The sequence below is a fragment of the Loxodonta africana genome, chromosome 8 (assembly GCF_030014295.1).
Source record: "Loxodonta africana isolate mLoxAfr1 chromosome 8, mLoxAfr1.hap2, whole genome shotgun sequence".
Classification (NCBI taxonomy): Eukaryota; Metazoa; Chordata; class Mammalia; order Proboscidea; family Elephantidae; genus Loxodonta; species Loxodonta africana.
In genome coordinates this window covers 130,653,498-130,670,910 of record NC_087349.1, presented here as the reverse complement: position 1 = coordinate 130,670,910, position 17,413 = coordinate 130,653,498, and positions in this window count along the sequence as shown.

Here is a 17,413-nt window from a genome sequence, read left to right as displayed (position 1 = left end):
TTGTTGAGATATTTTGGTCATATGTTTTCAGCAAATCAGCAAAGTAAAAGCTTATCTGCAGATGACAAAACTTAATACGGCCACGATTAACTTGTAAAAATAATACTCTTATAGTGAAAGACCTGATAGAAATTAATTACAAGTATAACATAAAGGCCAAATAAAATCAGTTTAAAAAAAACTTTAGATAAAAATATCTCTAAATATATCCATTAACCATATTTTTAAAGAGCTTCAGATATAATACATAACAATCTTGAGACATAATACTAGAATATACCAAGTCAAGATATATCGAGAATATACCAAGATTATCAAATCTTTAAATACCTGAATAGTAATAAAAGAAAATGTCATAGGTAAATGTTGTGAATTCCCAATCAAACCACTGGGTTTGACAAAGTTGCAACCAAGAAATAATAATAAAATTACAACATAATATTATGCATTTGCTGTCTAATATTAGGCAAAAACACAAGAGGAAATACTAACATATAAATTTTAACCCAAAGAGAAATCAGGCGTTTTTCTTGATTTTGACAACACGTTTCATGTAATAAAATAAAACTTCTTGGCACTTTTTTTTAATAAAAATTTTTTGTGACTTTCATGAAGTTTCAGAGTTGTCAGAAGTTTCTTAGAGGTCACCGTGAAACAATACTTAAGTTATTTAAACAAAGATCTTGAAGTAAAAAACCTTAGCTTTTTTTTTTTTCCTAAAAGCCATGTGGCTTGGTTCGACTCAGGAATCTTATTCTAATGAGAGGCCAAACCTTCTCCTTCAAGGAAGATTACATGAAGAATAAAATAACCCTTTAAATCAGAAATCAAAGAAAATTTTGTTATTTTAACAGCAAGAAATCCAATTCTTTGTTTTATTTAATATTTAAAAAAAAAGCTCCTAAAAATCTCATAAATTAAACCATTAAACTTCAGTCAGACAGATAAAACTTTTGACCATATCAAACAAATTTCTTTTTAATAAACCTCTTAAATGTTGTCTTTGTTGCACACCTCTTATAGTACATTCTTTTAAAATGACAAAAATGAACACAGTCATTAGCAGACTTATATATATATATATATGCATACATACATATATGTCCTTTTTTTGCAGCATAAAAAGCAAAAGTATATAAGCTTAAATTATGACAAATATCTATTAACTGAATTTAACATCAATAATTTTTTTTAAGTTAGCTAAAAGGTCTTAGAAATTATTTCTAGCCTTTATACCATAAAACATAACTGTTGTTGAAAGAAAGTCTGTTTACACATTCTAAGTTTTTATTCAACTTTTACTATTTCTCATATTTTCACAATCTAACTTTAGCCCTTAAATATTTTATCAACTGGCTTTGGAAATCACAAAGTCTCTGCTCAACTGACCAATTCATTGATATGAGTATAACCTTAAGTGTCTGGCTAGGGTTGAAAATATTTTTTCAGGCCATTTCAGGTGTGCCTCATTATGATTTCTATTTTCTTTTTTTTTTGGTTTCTTAAAGTTCCTCTACAATAGAGAGAACTTCTTTAGAGTTCTTTTATGATTGGGATCTATTCAATTTCTGATAACTATAGTAAGCTTCCTAAAGCTATAAGACCTTGGGAGACTTGCTGTTGCCCCACTTTCCCTATTTTTGACTCAAGGTAGAAGACAAGATTAGGACATTCTGATTCATTTAAAGAAAAAATAAAAATTTTATTTATTTATTTATTTTTCTTTACGTATGTTTAAATTGAGCTAGGCATTTTGAAAGGCTATCTACCCAATAAATACCAAAGCTTTTTAGCAATTTTGTAAACGAATCCATCAGTTCTTGGCTAGCCTTTTTTTCCCCCTAGGCTTACACTTGTCCTATGTATACCGCAATTAAATTTAATGGAAATAACAGGTTTTAGATAAAACTTATTAACTTGTCAGAGCATCAGTTGGAGGAATATTATTGTGATTCTTTATCGAGAAACTATATCATAAAACAGGTATGAAGCTATCATTTCTCCCTGAAAATTCTACAAAACAGGTCAGGAGCTGCCACTTTTTCTTGCAAATTTCCTAGCAGGTCAGGGGCTGCCACCTCCCCCTGCAAATTTGGTGAAACGGAGCACTATTTTCCAGGTTTTCTCTGAGCCACAAAAAGAAACCTAATGAACACCGTGGGTTTGGACAGTGTTTCCCTTCGACCAACGTGTAACTTTGTTGAACGAGGGTGGCAGGCAGCCCAGTGCTCTAGCCTGCTTCACGACCACCTTACCCTGTCAGAGGAGTCTTCAACACTCATGATGAGCACTTGCAACTACCCTAATGGCTTTCTCTGGTCGACCCATGCCCGAATTTTTGCAGCTTACAGTGGCTCAGAGCTCTTTGAAAATAGAATTACCTCCTCAATGTTTCAAATGCTCAAATCTGGACCTAAACTGCAGTTTACCAAGAGTTACTAGATATCACTCTTAAACAAATGATCAAGCAAAAATCTAAGAAAGAGTCTCCTTAATGAAACTGTTGCCAGCGCCTCCACGCCTTTAATTAAATAAGGTTCTTGCCTCTCACTGGTCAAGAATGAACAGGTGAGGCCCAGAGAATTTTCCACTTGAGCAAAGCTTTATTAAAAGAGGCTTGCAAGTGGACATGAGGAGGGCCTAGGCAACACTTACCCCCATCTCCCAGAACAAAGGATTTGCAAGGGCTTTTAAAGGTTTTTGAGCAGGAAAAGATTTATGTTTATTCATAGGTCTAGGCGGGGTTTTCTGGCAAGTGGCCCGTCTGGGCGGGGATTTGTTAACTGTGGTGTGCATGCAGCAGCTTCCCGTCTGGGCGGGGATTTGTTAACTGTGGTGTGCGTGCAGCAGCTTCCCGTCTGGGCGGGGATTTGTTAACTGTGGTGTGCGTGCAGCAGCTTCCCGTCTGGGCGGGGATTTGTTAACTGTGGTGTGCGTGCAGCAGCTTCCCGTCTGGGCGGGGATTTGTTAACTGTGGTGTGCGTGCAGCAGCTTCCCGTCTGGGCGGGGATTTGTTAACTGTGGTGTGCGTGCAGCAGCTTCCCGTCTGGGGGGGATTTGTGAACTGTGGTGTGCGTGCAGCAGCTTCCCGTCTGGGCGGGGATTTGTTAACTGTGGTGTGCGTGCAGCAGCTTCCCGTCTGGGCGGGGATTTGTTAACTGTGGTGTGCGTGCAGCAGCTTCCCGTCTGGGCGGGGATTTGTTAACTGTGGTGTGCGTGCAGCAGCTTCCCGTCTGGGCGGGGATTTGTGAACTGTGGTGTGCGTGCAGCAGCTTCCCGTCTGGGCGGGGATTTGTGAACTGTGGTGTGCGTGCAGCAGCTTCCCGTCTGGGCGGGGATTTGTTAACTGTGGTGTGCGTGCAGCAGCTTCCCGTCTGGGCGGGGATTTGTTAACTGTGGTGTGCGTGCAGCAGCTTCCCGTCTGGGCGGGGATTTGTTAACTGTGTTGTGCGTGCAGCAGCTTCCCGTCTGGGCGGGGATTTGTTAACTGTGGTGTGCGTGCAGCAGCTTCCCGTCTGGGGGGATTTGTTAACTGTGGTGTGCGTGCAGCAGCTTCCCGTCTGGGGGGGATTTGTTAACTGTGGTGTGCGTGCAGCAGCTTCCCGTCTGGGCGGGGATTTGTTAACTGTGGTGTGCGTGCAGCAGCTTCCCGTCTGGGCGGGGATTTGTTAACTGTGGTGTGCGTGCAGCAGCTTCCCGTCTGGGGGGGATTTGTTAACTGTGGTGTGCGTGCAGCAGCTTCCCGTCTGGGCGGGGATTTGTTAACTGTGGTGTGCGTGCAGCAGCTTCCCGTCTGGGGGGGATTTGTTAACTGTGGTGTGCGTGCAGCAGCTTCCCGTCTGGGGGGGATTTGTTAACTGTGGTGTGCGTGCAGCAGCTTCCCGTCTGGGCGGGGATTTGTTAACTGTGGTGTGCGTGCAGCAGCTTCCCGTCTGGGGGGGATTTGTTAACTGTGGTGTGCGTGCAGCAGCTTCCCGTCTGGGGGGGATTTGTTAACTGTGGTGTGCGTGCAGCAGCTTCCCGTCTGGGGGGGATTTGTTAACTGTGGTGTGCGTGCAGCAGCTTCCCGTCTGGGGGGGATTTGTTAACTGTGGTGTGCGTGCAGCAGCTTCCCGTCTGGGCGGGGATTTGTTAACTGTGGTGTGCGTGCAGCAGCTTCCCGTCTGGGCGGGGATTTGTTAACTGTGGTGTGCGTGCAGCAGCTTCCCGTCTGGGCGGGGATTTGTTAACTGTGGTGTGCGTGCAGCAGCTTCCCGTCTGGGGGGGATTTGTTAACTGTGGTGTGCGTGCAGCAGCTTCCCGTCTGGGGGGGATTTGTTAACTGTGGTGTGCGTGCAGCAGCTTCCCGTCTGGGGGGGATTTGTTAACTGTGGTGTGCGTGCAGCAGCTTCCCGTCTGGGGGGGATTTGTGAACTGTGGTGTGCGTGCAGCAGCTTCCCGTCTGGGCGGGGATTTGTTAACTGTGGTGTGCGTGCAGCAGCTTCCCGTCTGGGGGGGATTCGTGAACTGTGGTGTGCGTGCAGCAGCTTCCCGTCTGGGCGGGATTTGTGAACTGTGGTGTGCGTGCAGCAGCTTCCCGTCTGGGCGGGGATTTGTTAACTGTGGTGTGCGTGCAGCAGCTTCCCGTCTGGGCGGGGATTTGTGAACTGTGGTGTGCGTGCAGCAGCTTCCCGTCTGGGCGGGGATTTGTGAACTGTGGTGTGCGTGCAGCAGCTTCCCGTCTGGGCGGGGATTTGTTAACTGTGGTGTGCGTGCAGCAGCTTCCCGTCTGGGGGGGATTCGTGAACTGTGGTGTGCGTGCAGCAGCTTCCCGTCTGGGCGGGATTTGTGAACTGTGGTGTGCGTGCAGCAGCTTCCCGTCTGGGCGGGGATTTGTGAACTGTGGTGTGCGTGCAGCAGCTTCCCGTCTGGGCGGGGATTTGTTAACTGTGGTGTGCGTGCAGCAGCTTCCCGTCTGGGCGGGGATTTGTTAACTGTGGTGTGCGTGCAGCAGCTTCCCGTCTGGGGGGGATTCGTGAACTGTGGTGTGCGTGCAGCAGCTTCCCGTCTGGGCGGGATTTGTGAACTGTGGTGTGCGTGCAGCAGCTTCCCGTCTGGGCGGGGATTTGTGAACTGTGGTGTGCGTGCAGCAGCTTCCCGTCTGGGCGGGGATTCGTGAACTGTGGTGTGCGTGCAGCAGCTTCCCGTCTGGGGGGGATTCGTGAACTGTGGTGTGCGTGCAGCAGCTTCCCGTCTGGGCGGGGATTTGTTAACTGTGGTGTGCGTGCAGCAGCTTCCCGTCTGGGCGGGGATTTGTTAACTGTGGTGTGCGTGCAGCAGCTTCCCGTCTGGGGGGGATTTGTGAACTGTGGTGTGCGTGCAGCAGCTTCCCGTCTGGGCGGGGATTCGTGAACTGTGGTGTGCGTGCAGCAGCTTCCCGTCTGGGGGGGATTCGTGAACTGTGGTGTGCGTGCAGCAGCTTCCCGTCTGGGGGGGATTCGTGAACTGTGGTGTGCGTGCAGCAGCTTCCCGTCTGGGCGGGATTCGTGAACTGTGGTGTGCGTGCAGCAGCTTCCCGTCTGGGCGGGGATTTGTTAACTGTGGTGTGCGTGCAGCAGCTTCCCGTCTGGGCGGGATCTGTGAACTGTGGTGTGCGTGCAGCAGCTTCCCGTCTGGGCGGGGATTTGTGAACTGTGGTGTGCGTGCAGCAGCTTCCCGTCTGGGCGGGGATTTGTGAACTGTGGTGTGCGTGCAGCAGCTTCCCGTCTGGGCGGGATTTGTGAACTGTGGTGTGCGTGCAGCAGCTTCCCGTCTGGGCGGGATTCGTGAACTGTGGTGTGCGTGCAGCAGCTTCCCGTCTGGGCGGGGATTTGTTAACTGTGGTGTGCGTGCAGCAGCTTCCCGTCTGGGCGGGGATTTGTTAACTGTGGTGTGCGTGCAGCAGCTTCCCGTCTGGGCGGGGATTTGTTAACTGTGGTGTGCGTGCAGCAGCTTTCTGAGACGGCTTTAAGACAGCTCCTGTTCCGGAGCTTCTGGGACTCATAGCAGGACTTAATATGGGCTATTGCACTTGTGCAGTCTGTCACTCCTCGAGTTCGATTCCTGGTCTGTGACTGTGCCTTCTGCTGCCCCTGGTGGACGGTCACGTAGCAGTCAGAGGTGGATGTTCTGTCCATGCTCCAGGGACCAGATAGGGTCTGTCCTTCCAAAAAACATCTTACAAGAGTGTACATTTTTTGTTCTTTCCTTATCACACGTTCCAGGATGCAGGTTTTGCATTAGCCAAGCACATAGTATTGTAAGTAAGTTGCAAGTTGCAGGTGTTGCAGGGCTCCTTGCCTAGGGGCTCAGTCCCTGTTTCTTCCCTATCTCAAGACAACCAGTTTTTCAAACAAATATGCCAAACGAAACATAAAAAAAATGAGAGAAACAACAAGCAGAGGCTCATCTTCTGAGAGCACTCACCTCATCGGTGTCAAAGGGCCATGGAGTGCAAATGCTTGGGTCCAGAAGATAGGGCCTCTCCTTTTGCTCATTTCTGCTCCACAGTCTAGGTCCCATCAAGGTCAACTGGATTCATGGTTTTAGAATCTCTGCTATATCTCTTGTAGGGTGAAAACACTACAAAGTTTAGTAAAGCATATACTTAAAGAGGCAAGAGTAGAAAGGGACAAGCATACTGCCAGAGCCATGTCTAACTGAGTCTCTGTTCTCAGTTCTTAAGGATGCATCTCAGTGGGCTGCATTCCAGGATCCCTTGAATGTTCCCTATTCTGTGGATACACACACTTACACACTCACACAACTTAATCCAGTACACCAACTTAACAGATACCCGAGCCTTTTACACCTTCAGCAGTCAATTCTCCCTGCTTCTTGGGACTCTTCTAAGGCCTTACCTAGGAATTACGCTGTTACTTACCAAATAACCTCAGATTCTTAATGCCCTCAACAGTCAATTTGTCCCGCTTCCTGGGACTCTTCTAAGGCCTTATCTAGGTACTTACCAAACAACCCAGGTGTATTTCATACCTCTCATAGAGCCATCATTTGGGTCCCAGGGGGATCAGCTTTCAGAGCTGCTCCAAGGCCTCCAGGAGAAATCTCTTGGTGGGACCAGACACTGGGGCCAGTCTGTTTTCTGATCCACTTCAGGAACTGAGGAGATGGCTCCTGGCTGGCTGGCCAGAAATGTTACTGGGTGGAGACCCCAGGTTCTTACAGGGCATAATTCCTATCGGCCAATAAATGAGAGACTGAGATGGGAGAACAGCAAAGGCACATTTATTTCATTGTACAAGGAAATGGAGTCAGTCAGAACTGCTGCTGCCAAGACTGCTTACCAAGGGTGGGCAGGTAAGTTACTTTTAAAGGGGTTTACAAGTAGGGAGTTCATACAAGTTACGTCAGCAACATTCTTAATCATACTACACAGGCACAATGGGGTTTACATATAACCTCCAAGCAAAAGCAGGATTCAAATGCAAAGCTGGGGGGTGGGGGATTGAGCCCAGCAAAGGAAACGATTTTTCAATACAACACTGTAGGGGAGGAGACCAGGTAAAGAATACAGCACTCTGGAGCTCTGCCTCAAACCATTTCCTGGGGGTAGCTTGTGCAGGCAACTTTTGATAACCATTTGCGTCAAGACCCTCTGGGAAAGTTCTGTCAACATCCCTTCTTAGCTCTATCACAGAGAAAAACATTTCCTTCGCTGCAGGATTAAGTCTGTTCGAAGGTTAATATAGGGTGTAAGCAAAAGTAAAAGGGATTACAGCAAGATGAAGTCAGGACTCAGACCTAGGTCAGCTATTCTAGTAATGTCAAGTGCCTCAATTTTGGGGCTTCCATACAGTAGGAAAGAGACACATCCTCTAGGAGAAAATTGTCTTCTTACTAGTACACCTACATTGTACCAAATTATTCCAAATATTTTCTTGCTTTCAAATCAGATGCCTTCTCTTGCAAGAAGTCTGCACAATCCCTCAAGCTGAAACTTCCCACCCCCCAGTCTAGAGGCACCCTTTATCTTTCACATGTTTCCCAAGTACATCCCCTGCTATCAGTGGGCTGGGCTCTGGGATCCCAGTCTGGTCGGGTAGAGAGGCCACTTGGATCAGATGTGGATTAATCATGGTATGTACTGGCTTACAGTAAACAAGGTACGCCCAGCCTTAATCGTGCTTCGTTGCTAACCTGTAATGCACAATTTTACCAATTTTGCACTACAGATTAATAAGTAAGCACAGCTAAGCCTGTGTGTACCTTGCTTATTGTATAATCTGTCCCTGCCTTGGATAGGCTGTATGAGTCCAAGTGCTGCTATAAATTTATACGGAAGGTGAAGTCAGGGTAGGAGGTCTGGGAGCAATCCCGGAAACCTTTGGACTTTAACTACCAGGGCAGGTATCCAGTGAAGGAACAGGAGGGCACTGCGAGCAGATGGAGGACTCTGACCGCTGGGCCAGTCAGCCAGCTCTGTTCCTTTACGGCACACTGTCCTGTGACTGGTCTTCCTGTTGTTCCAGATGTCTTTTAAGTCTTGTTTTATGAGTCATCTCTTCCTGTTTCTGAAATTGCACTCTCCCAGTCACCTACTTGTATAAAACAGCCTGGGCACTTCATATAGAGGATTGAATGAATGAATGAACTAATGAATGAGTGAGTGTGGGCCAAACTAGCCCAGTGTTGCTTAGTCTGAGGCAAGTGTTAAAAATAAAATCTTGTATTAATTCAAAAGAGTAACACAATATTTGATTGCTTTATGACTTAGTACTGTAAACAAATCGGGGAGATGTTCTCCAGCAAGAGGAAACTGCTTCCAGGGATTTGAGATTTCACACAGACTTAAATAATTGTTGCTTAATGAATACCAGTTTCCACGGTGATGGAGTACTTAATGGTTACTGAGTTAGCACTAGGAAGTAACTCCTGAAAATACAGCTCTTTACCCATTTGTAGTTATGAGACCTCTTGAAATTAAAATTAAGTAAGCACACTGCCTTTTTCATTAAATCACAAGGTAATGCGTTTGTTATTGACTGCTGTCTTCCAGCCAAAAAAAAAAATAAAAAAAGTTTAACCATGCTACAAAGTCGGTTGGCAACTTTGGTTGAAAAAACAGGCCAGCAAAGCTGCAGGCAAGGTAGGTTTTGGGTCAGTTATTGTTAGGCTCCTGTGTAAGAAAAATCTCTTGAGATAAAAGTAAAATATCTATTTTTAATAAAATTTTTTTCACAAAGTCAGGTAACATCCCTGGAGCCAATACTCCAGGCAGATGCTTGCAGCCAACCCCACCCTCTGCCAAATGGCCAGCATTAGGGAGTGAAAGAGAATGTGGGGAGGGGTCAGAGGTTGGCAATTCTGAATTTGTTCCTAAAGCTTGAAGACACAGTCATTGGAATGTGTGGGTACTGAAGACTGCCTCTCCCTACTGTTTACAAAAAATGATCCAAACCCAAAGAAATTAAAATGGATGTCAGAAAAGACTGTAAGTTGCTCTTGAACATTGAGTCGCTAAAGCAAAAGAAAGAAATGACGAAGTAAAGAGCTGTACAGAAGATTTCAAAGGGTGGCTTGAGAAGGCAAAGTAAAGTATTATGAAAAAAAAATGAAGACATGTGCAAAGACCTAGAGATAGAAAACCAAAAGGGAAGAACATGCTCAGCATTTCTGAAGCTGAAAGAAGTGAAGAAAAAGCTCAGGCCTCGAGTTGCAATACTGAAGGATTCTACGAGGAAAGTATTAAATGATGCAGGAAGCATCAAATGAAGATGGAAAGAAGACACAGAGTCACGATACCTGCCGGGGGCCAGCCTCAGCAAAGAACAGGGTCACCAGAGGAGGGGTAGAGTTTGGCGAAAAAGAATGAGACGTAGTGTGTCTTATATTTTCATTCTGCAGAAAAAAAAGCCTGCTCTTTATTTTTTACATGGTCTTTTATATCATAAGCTTACAAAAGCATAACATCGCATGATCAATAAAGGGGCAGTACAAAATATAATCATTATAGATAACATCATTTCCCAGAGACATAATTTTCCAAGTGACACATAGTACAGTTCTGCATGCGCACACAAAGACAATGAGTTTTTGTTTAGTTGAAGAGAACATTTTGTTGATTTAAAGTAACAATTGACTTCATACTGCTTTACACTTATGCTTAATCTTGCAATACCTTCCACAGTTTTTATAACAATTAATCTTTTTGCAAAAACCATTGCCACATAGGCTTTGTCCATTTTGTCCAGGGTGGCCAAATTCTTGAAGTCCAGCCACTTTGGGTTACGTCATATTGTCCACGATTATGCCAAGGACAATTAGCCCAATCTCTATACCCAAAGACCAGTCAAGCGCAGCAGTGAGCGGGGTAGACGAGAAGGTCGACCTGTAATTGGCTGAGAAATCGGCTGAGAGAGCTCACTGCCTTTTGTTTTTCCACTTTTATGGGATCATGTGTGGGTGGTGGTTTAATCACAAAAGGGTCTCGGTAAATACCAGGATTCCACCATCCTGTTTTTGTTTTCCATAGTTGAGCTATTCGTTTTCCCCCTAAGACAACTTCATGTTGATCCTCAGGTAATACACGGGCTGTCCCTACCCGGGATTTTACCAGGGGATTATGAGTAGGACGCCCCCCCTCCAAAGGTCCCTAAATCTATAATGGAATTTTATGCTTATACATTCTGCTATACACAGGCTGAAAATGAAACAGAAACATAACACAGATGACAGAGATATTCCTGACTTTTCAGGAATTCTTCGATGTTTATGCTGGGGGCAGTGGGTGCAGAGGGGCCGCCCTTGCAGCCTGGCTCCTCCTGACTTTTCAGGAATTCTTCGATGTTTATGCTGGGGGCAGTGGGTGCAGAGGGGCCGCCCTTGCAGCCTGGCTCCCAGCATCTCCCCCGTTCTTATTTTTCAATTTCGCCAGATGAAGATCTGAAGCCACCTTTTGGATAGCTTGATTTAAGATTCGGAAGATGACTGGAAGAAAGAACAACAAAATCAAGAATAAACATAAAGAAATACCCGTGTTTAACAGAATGTTTTTAAGACTATGTTTTTGAATAAAGGAATTTAAGGAATCAATAAATTGTTTGGCTGTTTGAGAAGAGGAAAAATCTTTTTCTGCATTTGTAATATCTTGTATTTCCATATGTAATTTGTCAATATTAAAACTCAAATCGGAATGATTCCATATGCCCTGGATATGATTTTTGATTTTTTCCCAATTATGTATGGTAGTATTTACAGGCATTGGAGTAACACAAATCCATTTGAAACTTACATGGCATCTCAAAGCAAGTCGCACTTTGAGATTAGTGATTTCTTGTCCTATATATAAAATTGCTTCTTCAAGGGCATTAACTTCTTGTTGTAATTTTCTATCAATGGCTTCTTGTGTGGCTAAGGCTAAAGTAATATTTTTACTTAAATTATCTACATAATTTGCAGTATGAATCTGTTGTGTTAACACCATAGCAGAAAGTGAAAGAGAAGTTGCTAAAGCTATGAGAGTGGAAATCCCCAGTATTAAAGCTGCTACAAACCGTTTGGCTCGAGATAAAATAGCAGAAGCTTGTTTTAAGGCTTCTAGGCCTGAATCATCATACCAATCTTCTTGTAAATGTACAGGAATCATAATATATTTTGGCTGTTGTAAAATCATCATACTTTCGACAGGAATTGCAGGGTTTATACAACGAGTCAGTATACAATCTTCACAAGAACTAACATAATGTGTTTTCTTGTTTTCTATAACAATACTAGAGTGATTGCTGTGGCTAATTAATAACACATATGGAGCAGGTACACAAGCTTGAATATCAAAACTCTCATTATTAAAAGGACGGGACAAAGTGACATTGCTGGCAGCAGTTGCCAGTCTCCACAAAGATGGATGTATGTTACCCGTGAAGGTAGAAAGAATAGGGGGAACCCATCCATTCATATGCCAACGATTAACTTTTTGTGGGAGAGGGACTAAGGCATCTTGCCAATTAAAACGATATCCAGCTAATTTTAAATATTGACGATAATCATATTCAGGATCTAAAATCAATAAGACGTGCAGACATTTCAGGCAGAGCATATACAACTTGTGAATTATACATACAATTTCTCCAAATAGGAAATCCTTTTGAAGGGTCAATCATAGCCCAATCTTGATTGCTCTTAGAATTCTCAGGAGGCGACTTATCACAGGTAGGAAAAAGAGGAGTGTGTACTTTTGGGATACCTTTAAGAAAGTCAGTTTTTTCTGGAAGGATGAGGCGTAGAGCCCATAATAATCTGTAAGGCTGTTGGTTTTGATTTCCATTAGGTGAGTCAGTAATCATTGATTTGAAGCCAAAAGGAATACAGCCAGGGATAGTTTTTTGAGTTGGCCCCAAGTTGGAGGCTCAGCCGCAATGGCTCGATGGGTTCTTGAATAAGGAGTATATCTCCGGCTTCTCCACCGCACTTTGTCTCGAGATGAAGAGTTGTTGAGATATGTAGAGGGTTGTATAAAGTCAGTGAGAGGGGGTGGAGTAGAAGATGAAGAGGAGGAAGAACTAGAGACAGGCGAAGGTGGGGGTGTAGATGGAGCATTTTCAAGAGACAGATTTCTCAGAAGAGTCGTGGGAGGTGTTAGGTTTGTGAGCAGTGAGGGAGGAAGTGTTGGAGGATTTTTGGTGGTTTTTGGGTCTTGCATGTTTGATGAGTCTGTCGGGTATCCATAAAGGGGAAGTTTTGTCCTGTGGGAAAACACAAGCATAGCCTCTTCCACAAGAGATTAATGGGTCAGGTCTTTTCCATTTTCCATAACAAGAAACTACCCCCTGGTAAGCAGGTTTTTGCCAGCTGATACCAATCATAAGGAGTCATCCAGCTGGTTGACAGAATATCTATTAACGACAATGTGTATGGAGACAGGGGTCCATATTCTTTGCAGGCATTTTTAACCTCCTTGAGGAATTTATAAGAAAGAGGAGTCCATTCTGCATCCTCATCAAATTCCCCGCTATAATGTACTGGAAAGCACAAAGGGAGGGTAACGTCCCCCTCAGACAAGCCTTGTTTTAAGGCTGCTTTGATTTTTGATTTTCCTGCCAGAGAAGGAGGTGGGGGAGGTAAAGGTACTCTATTTCGAGGAGTAAAGGTCAATGATTTAACCTCATACTTTGGAGGCTGTGACTCAATTTGCAACTTTCGTAAAGGAAGAACAATATCCTCATCTTGATGATATCTAGCAGCCTCCTCCTCTAGATCGACTTGCTCCTCCGGGCTCAGAGTGTCATTCGTGATTGGATTAGATAGACCAACAAAGGGGGGGGGGGCTGAAGGGGTAGACACTACAGAAGGATGTTTCTGAAGCAGAGGTGTTTCTTCCTCCTCTAAAGTGGGGTCAGAGTCAGGATTGTCTAGTACTTGGAATGCTTTAACAGAATCGGGAGTTGGGTCAAGAGTATCTCTGATAAGCATCCATAATGCAAAAGCATCAACAGGCACCCCCTCAGGACCACATCTAGTATAATGTTTTTGTAGCTGTTCTCCCACAGCTTTCCATATGTCCAAATTAACCGAGCCTCCCTCTGGGAACCAGGGGCATTGTTCCTGAACAAAATGTAAAAATCGAGCTACTTGGCTTCTAGTCACTGCGGTTCCCCTTTTTTTGAGCATACACGTGATGATATCAATAAACAGTTTTCTTTCTGCAGAGGATGTTTGTCCCATAGTGTTTTTCTAGTATTCTCCTGCTTATACAGGGGTCTAACAACTTCTCATATGTTTTATGCCTATCTTTCCTTTCCTATCCCCGTCCTCTCTAATGACGGGATGGCTAAAGGGAGCTTTTTTCCTTTCTTATCTAGCTCTAGGCAACAGCCCTATCTACCCCGAGACGACATTGCTTACCTTCAGGTCCCTGTTCGGGCGCCAGTTGCCGGGGGCCAGCCTCAGCAAAGAACAGGGTCACCAGAAGAGGGGTAGAGTTTGGCGAAAAAGAATGAGACGTAGTGTGTCTTATATTTTCATTCTGCAGAAAAAAAAACCTGCTCTTTATTTTTTACATGGTCTTTTATATCATAAGCTTACAAAAGCATAACATCGCATGATCAATAAAGGGGCAGTACAAAATATAATCATTATAGATAACATCATTTCCCAGAGACATAATTTTCCAAGTGACACATAGTACAGTTCTGCATGCGCACACAAAGACAATGAGTTTTTGTTTAGTTGAAGAGAACATTTTGTTGATTTAAAGTAACAATTGACTTCATACTGCTTTACACTTATGCTTAATCTTGCAATACCTTCCACAGTTTTTATAACAATTAATCTTTTTGCAAAAACCATTGCCACATAGGCTTTGTCCATCTTGCCCAGGGTGGCCAAATTCTTGAAGTCCAGCCACTTTGGGTTACGTCATATTGTCCACGATTATGCCAAGGACAATTAGCCCAATCTCTATGCCCAAAGACCAGTCAAGCGCAGCAGTGAGCGGGGTAGACGAGAAGGTCGACCTGTAATTGGCTGAGAAATCGGCTGAGAGAGCTCACTGCCTTTTGTTTTTCCACTTTTATGGGATCATGTGTGGGTGGTGGTTTAATCACAAAAGGGTCTCGGTAAATACCAGGATTCCACCATCCTGTTTTTGTTTTCCATAGTTGAGCTATTCGTTTTCCCCCTAAGACAACTTCATGTTGATCCTCAGGTAATACACGGGCTGTCCCTACCCGGGATTTTACCAGGGGATTATGAGTAGGACGCCCCCCCTCCAAAGGTCCCTAAATCTATAATGGAATTTTATGCTTATACATTCTGCTATACACAGGCTGAAAATGAAACAGAAACATAACACAGATGACAGAGATATTCCTGACTTTTCAGGAATTCTTCGATGTTTATGCTGGGGTCAGTGGGCGCAGAGGGGCCGCCCTTGCAGCCTGGCTCCCAGCAGATACCAAAAAGAACTGGTCTGTTACCGGAGAATGGCCTCGGTTCTTGTCTCCGGTATACGAAAGAATTCAAACACTGAGACAAACAGTGCCAAGCGAGCAGAGGTTTATTAGCAAGCAGAGGGTTAGTAGTAAAAGTACACTTGACTAGGAAGCATCAAGCGGGCTACTCAGATATAGAGAGAATCTGAGAGCCCCCATAGTCCTTTTCTTAGGGTTTTATACCCTTCTTGTCTCTGTTAACATTTAAAAGCCAGGACAGGACCACCTATGGAGACTATTTCTTTGGTTTAAGGTTTAACAATGTAGGGACCATTTTATTGAGGAATGTCACCACCCCCTGCCTCTTCCTCTTCCCAAATGCAAGCTGTCCCCCTCCCCCTTACAGGTTGGCATTCAACCATTTCAGGAGACAGCATATGATCAGGAACCGACAGTACTTGTCTTAGTTACCTAGTGCTGCTATAACAGAAATACCACAAGTGGATGGCTTCAACAAACAGAAGTTTATTCTCTCACAGTCTAGTAGGCTAAACCCAAACACCCAGTGCCGTCGAGTCAATTTCGACTAGAAGTCCAAATTCAGGCAACAGCTTCAGGGGAAGACTTTCTCTGTCAGTTCTGGAGGAAGGTCCATGTCATCAATCTTCCGCTGGACTAGGAGCTTCTCTGCGCAGGAACTCCAGGTCCAAAGGACACGCTCTGCTCCTGGTGCTTCTTTCTTGGTGGTATAAGGTCCCCCTCTCTCTGCTCGCTTCCCTTTCGTTTTATCTCTCATTAAGATAAAAGCAGCAATCGAGAAATTAAAAGATGCATTGCACTGGGCAAATCTGCTGCAAAAGACCTCTTTAAAGTGTTGAAAAGCAAAGATGTCACCTTGAGGACTAAGGAAACTCTCTTTACATTGGATCAGGGATGTGACCTGAGCAAGAGTGTTACATCCCACCCTAATTCTCTTCAACATAAACCAGTCTTGCCTCATTAACCACAGGCAGTGATTAGGATTTACAACATACAGGAAAATTGTATCAATCACAAGATGGAGGACAACCACAGAATAATGGGAATCATGGCTTAACCAGGCTGACACATTTTGGGGGGAGACATAATTCAATCCATGACAGTACTAAAGGAAGGAGTCCAAGCTGCACAGAAGTCACTGTCGAAAAACAAGTCTCCAGGAATTGACTGAATACCAACCGAGATGTTTCAATGAATGGATGCAGTGCTAGAAGTGCTCACTTGTTTATGCCAAGAAATCTGGAAGACAGCTACCTGATCAACCAACTGAAAGAGATCCGTATTTATACCTACTCCCAAGAAAGGTGATCCAACCGAATGTAGAAATTATCAAACAATATCATTAATATCACATGCAAGTAAAATTTTGAAGATCATTCAAAAGTGGCTTTTGCAGTATATCAACAGGGAACTGCCAGAAATTCAAGCCAGTTTTAGAAGAGGACGTGGAACCAGGGGTGTCATTGCTGATGTCAGATGGACACTGGCTGAAAGCAGAGAATACCAGAAAGACGTTTACCTGTGTTTTACTAGCAAAGGCATTCAACTGTGTGGATCATAAGAAATTACAGATAACATTAAGAAAGATGGGAATTCCAGAACACTTAATTGTGCTCATGAAGAACCTGTACATAGATTAAGAGGCAGTTGTTTGAACAGAACAAGGTGATACTGTGTGGTTTACAGTCAGGAAAGGTGTGTGTTAGGTTGTTATCTTTTCACCATACCTATTCAATCTGTATGCTGTGCAAATAATTCAAGAAACTGGAATATGAAGAAGAATTTGGCATCGGGTTTGGTGGAAGGCTCATTAACAACCTGCGTTATGCAGAAGACTCAACCTTCCTTGCTTAAGTAAAGAGGACTTGAAGCACTTACTGATGAAGACCAAAGACCACAGCCTTCGGTATGGATTACATTTCAACACAAAGAAAACAAAACTTCTCACAACTGGACCAATAAGCAACATCAACATAAACGGAGATAAGATTGAAGTTGTCAAGGGTTTCATTTTACTTGGACCCACAATCAACACCCATGGAAACAGCAGTCAGGAAATCAAAAGAAGCATTGCGCTGGGCTAATCTGCTCTAAAATATCTCTTTTAAATGTTGAAAAGCAAAGATATCACCTTGAGGACTTAAGGTGCGCCTGATCCAAGCCATGGTGTTTTCGGCCACCTCATGTGCATGTAAGTTAGATGATGAATAAGGAAGGCCCCAAAACTGACACCTTCAAATCGTGGTGTTGGAAAAGAATATCGAATATACCACGAGCTGCCAAAAGAACAAACAAATCTGTCTTGGAGGAAGTATGACCACAGTGCTCCTCGGAAGCAGGGATGGAGGGACTACATGTCACATACTTTGGACCTGTTTTGAGGAGAGATCAGTCCCTGGAGAAGGACATCATGCTGGGTACAGTAGAGGGTCAGTGGAAAAAAGAAGACCTTCAACGAGATGGATTGA